This window comes from Diadema setosum, chromosome 8, assembly GCF_964275005.1.
Source record: "Diadema setosum chromosome 8, eeDiaSeto1, whole genome shotgun sequence".
Classification (NCBI taxonomy): domain Eukaryota; kingdom Metazoa; phylum Echinodermata; class Echinoidea; order Diadematoida; family Diadematidae; genus Diadema; species Diadema setosum.
This window is the reverse complement of record NC_092692.1, coordinates 4820043-4829606: the sequence shown is the minus strand read 5'-3', so window position 1 is coordinate 4829606 and position 9564 is coordinate 4820043.

Below are 9564 nucleotides of genomic sequence, written 5' to 3'. Positions count from 1 at the left end.
TTGATCATTATTAGGAAAAGTATGGGTCCAAGCTTAGTGCCCTGGGGCACACCTGCATTGATGGTGTTCCAGCTGGACATGCTTCCGCTGTACTTTACGCACTGTGCACGATGTTCAAGGAAACTTATTATCCATGAGACAAGGCACGGTCTAACACCCATGCTGAGCAACTTGTTGACAAGGACATTATGGTCAATTTTGTCGAATGCTTTCGAAAAATCACTGAATACAAGTGTTGAAATGGTCTTGGGCAGTTCTGCATTTTCTAGGATTTGGTGAAGCAATTGTATGAGATAATGGTTGGTGGACAAGCCCTTCCTGTTTCCGTATTGCTTACTATCTATGTGCTTGGAGATATCTTCTAGTAACCATTTAGCCATGAAAGATTCGGCGATCTTAGCGAAGCAGCTTGTAAGAGCAATCGGGCGGAGATTCTGAAGAGTTGGTGGTTGACACTTTGGGATGGGGACAATCTCAGCGAACTTCCATATGTGGGGTACCACACCTTGCTGGAAAGATGCGTTCAACACATTGGCAAGAGGTGAGGCCAGTTCGCAAGCAAACTCCCGCAAGATTCGAACAGGTAAGTCTCCGGTGATGCTTGACTTTCGTTGATTTAAGTTTTTCAGCATTCTGTAAACTTCAAAAGGCTCGACCTGGGGGCACTGATCAGGGGCAGGAAGGAAAGTTGGTAGTTTGTTCCTGTCTAGCGGAGGTAAGTCTGAGGCAATTGAGCAGAAATGATCATTGATACGATTTACTATTTGAACAATTGACTGCTGGTCTGATTGATCAACATCTGGAACAATGACAGGAGTGTGATCCTGAGGACCATGGGTGATGAGTTTGATCCTCCTGTACCATGCTGCAGGATCACTAGCCTTCAAATTCAGAACTCTTGTGTTGTAGTAATGATGTCTCGCTTTAGCCATAGTTCGGGCGGTTTTGTTTCTGAGGTAGCGCCACAAAGTCAGCTGCTTTCCAGCAAATGCTTCCTGTCTCAGATGTACAAGGGTTTTCACCTCAGCAGTGACCCATGGTTTGTCAGATTTATGCAGGCGGATACTTTTAGTGGGAAGGTAAGTATGTAAGCGAGACTGTAATGTTTTTACGAAGGAGTTACATTTCTCAGAAGGATCATTGATGTGTGCAATTTCTTCCCATGTATGATGGGTAATCCAATCTCCAAAACTCCGGAGTCCACTTTCCTTCAAGGGACGAACTGTTCGTTTCCTTGTGCCATTGTGATGTTTCTGATAGTTTTCAGGAACCCAATTTACACAGTTATGATCACTAGACGCTATAGGTGCGAGAATGCTGACACGTTGATATAAGTTAGCATGATTGGTTATTATCTTATCAAGCACATTTTCACCCCTTGTAGGTTCTGTCACTACCTGAACAAACCGATCATTTGTCAGAACTGGGTCGATGTTCAAATCATTCAAATCGCCGACAATCGATATCCCTGCATCAGGATATTGAAGCAATAATGAGTCAGTGGTAGCAATGATATGATCGACATATTGTTCAGCATGAGGATCACGAGGTGGGTAATATATGACACAGATGATCAAGCATGATATCTGGCGGGGTAGTCGCTTCGGTCTTAGCTGTATCCACAAGGCTTCGCGAATGTGTTGGTAGCGTTCTATGATTTCTGTTGCACATCGTGGAGGCCTACTTTCTTGTAATTAGAATGAGATACTGTTCGCGTCTCCTATATCTTTGAACGTAACAGGTTTACAGACGTCTCCTATAATGTTTGAACTTAACAGATTTACAGACCGGTAGACAAAGAAATCTTCTTAATCATTGTTTGAACAGCTGTGTTCCGGGTGTCTTTGCTCCAATTGTTGGAGGGATTTTTTTTTTCTAATTCATTTATCAAACAAAACATGAAAACATTTAGAATGATTCAAACTGGAATGTATAATGCATGAAAGAAAATATATTGAAATCTACGGCAAAGTGCTGTTATAATTGACATCGGCATGATTGAAATAGGAGCAACTCGTGAACTTAAGATAACATTATGTTCCAGTTTTCAAAAAGTGCGATAAAACATTATTTCATTGTGTTTTTCACATTATACGAATCTTGTTCACAATCAGAGCTAATCTCCAAGACAGAGGGGGGAGGGGGGGGGGGAGAGAGACCTTTGTCCTTTGTTCATATAGATTATGACGTCACTTCTCTGACCCCACTGATTTAAATATTTAAAAGAAACAAATGAACAAAAATAACTGTGAACTAACAGTGAAAAATGGAGCAAATCAGTACACTTGGGTATACACTTACCAAATAACTGCGACGAAGCTCCAAGAACAGCCACCAATAGAACGAACTTTTCGAGGAAAAATTAAACATAAAAAAAAAATCAATTAGATGTTAGATGTTGCTTAAATCATTTATTTATTCTTTTTCAACTTCTTCTTGACAATGTCAATATGTACTACAGAATACAGGCGAGGATACAAGTTTAGAACGTAAATTCATCACGATCAATATTTCAAACATCTAATCTCACATCAATGTAAAACGTTGCACTTATAAATCATGGAAAGGCTGAAAGCCTGAAGAACGTAAGACCTCCGGATGATTTTCAGACTTTTCTATTTGAACATCTATAAATTAGTTATATCGAGTACAGAGTTTCAAATTTTATATTGAGGAATAAGAATGTTTTCGAAATCTAAATTTATAACAAATTGCAAGGAACAAGGATGATGACATGGCAGCCTCACCATAAGAATGCATGAGTTGGGTATCAAGGAAGCAGAACAAAAGAAGATGGCGCGCATAGATTCTACACAGGTGAACTTCTTAAGCAAGTGGTATTGTAATGGAATTACACTGCTACATTTCTGAAATATGTGAGGCTCCTATGTCATCAACACTGTTCAGTGTAATTTGTTTAAGATTTTTCAGAGTATTGTTTCTCTGCTCATGGGCCACAACAAAATCCACAAATATGTACATGGAGCTGTCGATTTATGTACTACATGATGTGAAATTATAAAAATCGTCTGGAATGCCCCTTTAAACTTGAGGCAGCCGAAGCAGAAACACCAGATCGAATAGAAATGAACGCAATGATAGAAAACAACTCTCTTCTAGACTCAGTCTTATTCGTTCAACCCAACCCCACCCCCTTCAGCTATGACAAAGTGTATTAACTGCATAATCGCATAACCGCATTGTAATCAAGTGATACGAAGTTATTTAGATATGAATTGATGGATTTACAATGCATTAGTAGGCGCTGAAGTAACCAGTTTTCAATTATATCATAACTAGTGCATGCATAGTGCATGCATAGTGACCCATAAGTTACAACAAAAGGAGACATAATATATGGCATGACATATTCATCCCCATGGATCACTACCGGATTTCTCTCCAGTATTGTATTAAATGCAGTGTCAACAGTAAACTTAGTCTCGCCTCCAGACCATCTGCTTCTTCCCAGAATGCCAATGCCTTCAAGCTATATGAAAGATGAAGTAGGTTAATACGAGCTGCATGGCCCTGGGGACTGGGAGACGAGACTATGCTGAACTGTGCTAATGCAGAATTATAATGAAAGGATTTACTTGCCAATCACGAGTACACGTAATGCGCGTCACCAATTAAACAGTGATGAACATTAATTTTCTTTAAGAGTCTATCTCTTTGGTATTTCTCTATTTCTCTCCTTCCCCCTCTCTCTCCCTCTCCCTCTCTCTCTCTCTCTCTCTCTCTCTCTCTCCTAGTATGTTCATTTCTAGAATCAATAAACAAGAATAATATAGACAATATTATGTTCGTGTGGTCTTGGATAAATTATAAGGTCAATGCTTCAACCTGCCGTGACTATCAGATTCTATTTATCGCAGTGATCATGGAAATATTAAAATGCAGTGACGACAGATCAATTTTATAAGGTTTTCTTTACAGCTTAGAGGCTTGCTTGGAATTATCATAAAACCACATTCATGAAACCTTCTCTTCGGTGGTATTTTCGTTTCACAACATAAGTATGGAAAGGAAATATGGGAAAGACCAAAAAACAAACGAACAAACAAGCAAACCTGAAACTGAAAGATATGTGAAAAGATGAAAAGTGCATCTGACTTCCAGAGAATGAAGTCAATCACTATCTATCAAACCCTAGAAACACTGTGTCTCGCTATCGTCCACGGTTTATTAAAAACTAATATCATTAGACACTTTGTACGTGGGTGCATTGGCATGATAAATTCACTTAAAACTTAAAGTCGTCTGGTGTGCCAGCAATTTGTTGATAATCTTCTGTGGCATTCACTTCCGAAAAAAAAAAAAATCCCACCTTGGTTGATTACTTCATCAATTTCCGGTTGATCGGAATATTCAAGCAAGTGATTTCACTGGTCGTGGTTGGTCTACATGATCCTTTATATAATTGAATTTTCGTGATTGAAAATGCGCTTAAAGTACCATTTTAATATTGCTTTAATTATAATAATTGGCCGACTACAAAAAAAAAAGCGAATTGAAAAGAGCGTAACAAGGCAAACATAGCAAAAATAAAAATAAAAATAAAGCGGCGAGACACTTAATCTAAATTAGGTTTCTGTGTAGCACCAGTTGATTTGTCTGTTTTTAATGCCATATTTGCTGCAATTTATTTTTTTTAGACGAAGTGAATTTGTTAATTTCACCTTCGGTTACTCTGCTTCAGAGCATGGGTGAGTGTGACTGTGAATTGAATTACCTGTTCATAAGAATTCCTGTTTCCAGTATCAGTACCGAGCTTTCCTGATTAAGAATCCCTATAACTACCCTATTGTGATATCAGCCACTTCATAAGAACTGAAATATCAACGACAATTACAAATGAAATTCCCATTCTTGACGCTGTAACTGATATTCCGCGGTATAAATGGTCGTAGGACCTGGGGGTGTTTCATCAACGTTTATCAGCGATGACAATCACGATAGTAACAGTCAGTGACCAGCGCATCTCAACCAATCAAAACTAAGGATTTTGCTGAAATTGTCAGCGCTGACAAACGTTGATGAAACACCCCCCTGAAGATGGAATGTTGTAATTGGCGAACAATATGTCCCTTGATTATCAAGAATAACATAATACCAGCGTCGCTATATGCTTTGTAGCGAATCTATTGCCACGTATATGCCAGGCAATATTGCAACCGCTGCTGTCACAGCAGGGCTGAAATCAGCTCATTTTCTTTCCCCATGCAATTAATTTTATATGGTTCATTTTTTGGGAATTCAGCTTTCTTTGTTGTTTCTAGGTGTCACCGACAATCAATTTCTTCAAACCGACTTTATAAAACGACATGTTGCAATTGATTGTCAAATTGCCCTACATCAACGTGAATAAGCACTGAATTGATCAATGTAGGGCGATTGCATGTATGTCAATCAGTTGCAATGAAAACATCTCGACAGAAGAATTTCATGAATTTGAATAATTACGCAGTACCCACTGCATGCTATAAGGATTAGAACCAACACTTGCTGTCGGGCGAGAGCTCGGTGGTCTAGTGCAGATGACGCCTGTCCGGAGATCAGGAGGTCGTAGGTTAGAATCCTGCTTGAGTATGTACGCCCATGATTTTTTTTTTTTTTTTTTTTAATCATGGCTACTACTAAAACACTGATCAATTCAATGCTTACGTCGATGTAGGGCAATTTGTCAATCAGTTGCAAAAACATCTCGAATTTGAGAATTTGATGAATTTGAAAACTACTTGTTTAGTTTGATTAGTTTAATTATGCAAGTTGCGTATCATATCTGACGTCTAATATTGAAGCGCTTCTCTCAATCATTCCTAATGATATTTGTATCATTGATCATGATCACGGACGAAAACATAACATTTTCCACTGTAATAATTACGTCATACTTTTGTTTAAATAATATGATTTTTTAAGTTTATTGTGTTGGTCAGTGTGAGACCATGCAGCTCCAGCTGTGAGTTGTAGTTCCATGTTGAGACTTGTAAAGCCATGAAATCTTCCCATATCTGTTTGTATAATGCTTTGTTGCTATCACGATGGTCACGATCTCGTGGAAAAATTCTGAACATTTCAATTGAGTCCGGTTTTGATAAAAGGGCTACCATTCTTTTTGCCTAATTTACAATGGTAACAGATATGCATGGTGTGGAAGCACACGTTCATGTTCATGAAACCAGTTATTGTTAAAAGCCTAGGTTTCTTACCGATGGATAGACAAAATCTACCTCTCGTGACTCTATTGTCATCTTGTATTTGGATTGTGACAGCGAAAAGCGTTGTGGAGTAAAAATATTTGTTTATATTTCAATTATGATATCTCACGGCATTGATTTTCATTTTGAACTATTGACAACAATTCTCAGCTAAAACCTCAAGAGACAAAAGATGCATTCTTTTTGATACACCAGGAATTTGTAATTGCTTGCAAGATGATATTAATTTCAGCCAACGAATATGTCGCAAAGCGGGGTTTTACTATGACGTGCAGGACATTGTGCTGCTTTTAATACATGATATAAGCTCTTACAAACTGCACGCTTTAGCAATATAATCTTAAATGTCACAAAGCGGCGATTTTCCTAATAATTTGACGCGCAAGACACTCGTGCTGCTTTATACATGACACAAGCTCTGTCCAAGTACACGCTGAGTTCAGTAAAATGAACTCGTATTCATATTACATCAATCTGCTCTCCGATATACTAAGAGCTAAATTAGATTCAACGCAACCACCACGACTACAATCAAAGGTTATTAACAAAACTAACTTACCATGCTTGAGACCACAGTTACCAAGCTGGACGTTGTCAAACACATGCTCTTCTATCTCCATGCAGAAAACGCAGGAGAACATCAGCAGTTTCAAGTTGAATAAAAAATGCTACAATTAGCAGCGAGATTATGTCCCTGTCTGATTCTGCCCCTTGTTTCAGCGAGTGTTATTAAATCGCGATCGATAGTTCCGAGAAAAATGCGTGACATGAGAGGGGTTTTCGTCATTGGCATAATGAGAGTTGTCATTATGCCACGCTCTCTTTTCTTCTCTCCCTCACTACCCCTCCCCCCCCCCTCCCCCCTCTTTGCGTAATTTTCTCTCACTCTTCTCTTTATCTATCAATCTCTTTCCCTCTCCTTCCCAACCTGTCATCTTTGTTTCACATTTCGGTTTATTAACGCGTTTTTTTTTTTTTAATGCTTTAATTTACCACTTACAAACAAGGCAAGTGTTCCATTCTGACGTGACGAAGACGCAAACTACTAATACATACATAGACCAAGGCGTTGTCTGATAACTTCTTGCATAGACATACTACCAAATGACTGTAAACGTTCATGGACCTATAGTTGCCGGGATGGCGTAGTACTATGCTTTGCAGAGAATCGTGCGTGGTTTGGTGTGCTTGCCAGTTAATTATTTGCTCATTTTTGTTTCAGTTTAAAGGGATCGTATAGTTCTGGTTGAGACCTAATTTCAGGTTTCTAACATTTTTTGGTGAGATAATAAGAAACGTCTTATCAAATTTGAAAGAGTATGTAATTCTATAAGAATTCAACATTTATTTGATGAAAATTGGTTTTGAAATGGCTGAGATATCAAAAAAAGAGCGATTCTAATAATGTGTGGGACCCACACTTTATTACGATCGCTTTGTTTTACTTTGTTTTTGGATGTTTCAGTCATTCAAAACTCGATTTTCATCAAATAAACTTTGCATTCCTCTTAAAACGGTATGCTCTGTACTATATCATAAGTGTTTTCTTGGTATCTCGCAAAAAGTTAAAAGCCCAATTCTCACCTCCACCAATACTGTACTATCCCTTTAATCATTTCGATTTGAAATACACGTATTTATATCAATCAAGCAAAACTGTTCAAATTTCATTTTTTTTTCTAACTAGGGATTAAAATGGTGTTAATATAACAGGGTGCCATTATTAGTTACTGTTACAAAGATAAAAAAAAGTAAGTGGCTGAAAAATCAGTATCACAGATACTACTTGTATTTTTAATCTCGATAGCAACATTGCATAATTTCATGAATGAATTAGATACAACGCATATACACGCACGACTTTCATACATAATTATGTATAAAATCATAAGGGAAACATGTGTAAATATAACAATTCATTAGACTTGACTGGTGTATACAAATAGGGAAGAATATTTCCCCGCTTTTTATTTCTTTTTTTTTAGCATTAGGGTCTTCTTGATACCATTTCCACTTTCTGCTACGTGATATGTCCAGGAAATAGGTCTACAATGCAATACAAGGCATAAGTCGTTCAACGAAGAAATGTTGTGTAGGCACATGACGAAAACGTAGGCCTTGGTTTCCTAGTATTGATGTGATATTGTAACAAAAGGTATGTATCTCTAGACAAAAACATAAACACTTTGAGCGATTTGCAATTAACTCTCAAACATTGAAATTGACACGGAAATTACACGTTTGATAAGACTTAATCAGCATTTTTTGAACCTCAAAGGCAAATCTACAGGATACTTCGCAGACAGTCTGGACGACGCATTTTAATTTGACATTGGGACCTCGATCTCGCAAGATCGTCTTTTTCCTACCCTTCCAATTTCACTTGCATAACATATACGGGATGCGAGACGGGATGTGGGTCTGGGGGCGCTGCCCCTCCCCCTCCGACTTTAGATGAGAAAGAAGAACACCTCCAAAGTCCTTAGACTCAGGATTCTCTGGGATTTTCCGGAGTAGCTCCAGAAAGGAAACTTCCTCTCCTCCTGTATTATAGCTGTCGCTAGTTTCATCTGGTATAGTTCTACGCTCACAATGTCGTGATATATTTTTCAATATTTCATAACAACGCTAATTTGAATGAAAAACACTCTTTCCTATTCAGGATCTGCTGTGGCTAAGCAACACCACTACGTTCTTCTATATCAAACGACATTAAAGAAGAAAACATTTATCCTCTACTTTCCATGTTCTCTACAACTCATGACGCCATCTGTACATAAGAAGCCACAAGAGCTAATCCTCACAACATTATACATTATGCCATTAATTCCCCTGTCACATGTTCCTGTGACATAAATGCAACAGACAACGACAACAAAATTCCACTTTTCACACTTTGAAAACTTTCTCCTTCGGGTGTTCACAATCTCATGCCAGTGGAGAATATCTGACAATATCTCTGCATGTGCTGCGGACGCCTGCCTCCTCTCCAATACGATTAAAGCAATTCCTTCCTTTCTTCTTTCTTTCCTTCCTTCTTTCCTTTCTTCTTTCTTTCCTTCCTTTCTCCCTTTCCTTCCTTCCTTCCTTCTTCCTTCTTCCCTTTCTTTCCTTCCTTCCTTTCTTCTTTCTTTCCTTCATTCCTTCTTCCTTTCTTTCTTTCCTTCCTTCCTTCTTCCTTTCTCCCTTTCTTTCCTTCCTTCCTTCTTCCTTTCTTTCTTTCCTTCCTTCCTTCCTCCTTTCTTCTTTCTTTCCTTCCTTCCTTCTTCCTTTCTCCCTTTCTTTCCTTCCTTTCTCCCTTTCTTTCCTTCCTTCCTTCTTCCTTTCTTTCTTTCCTTCC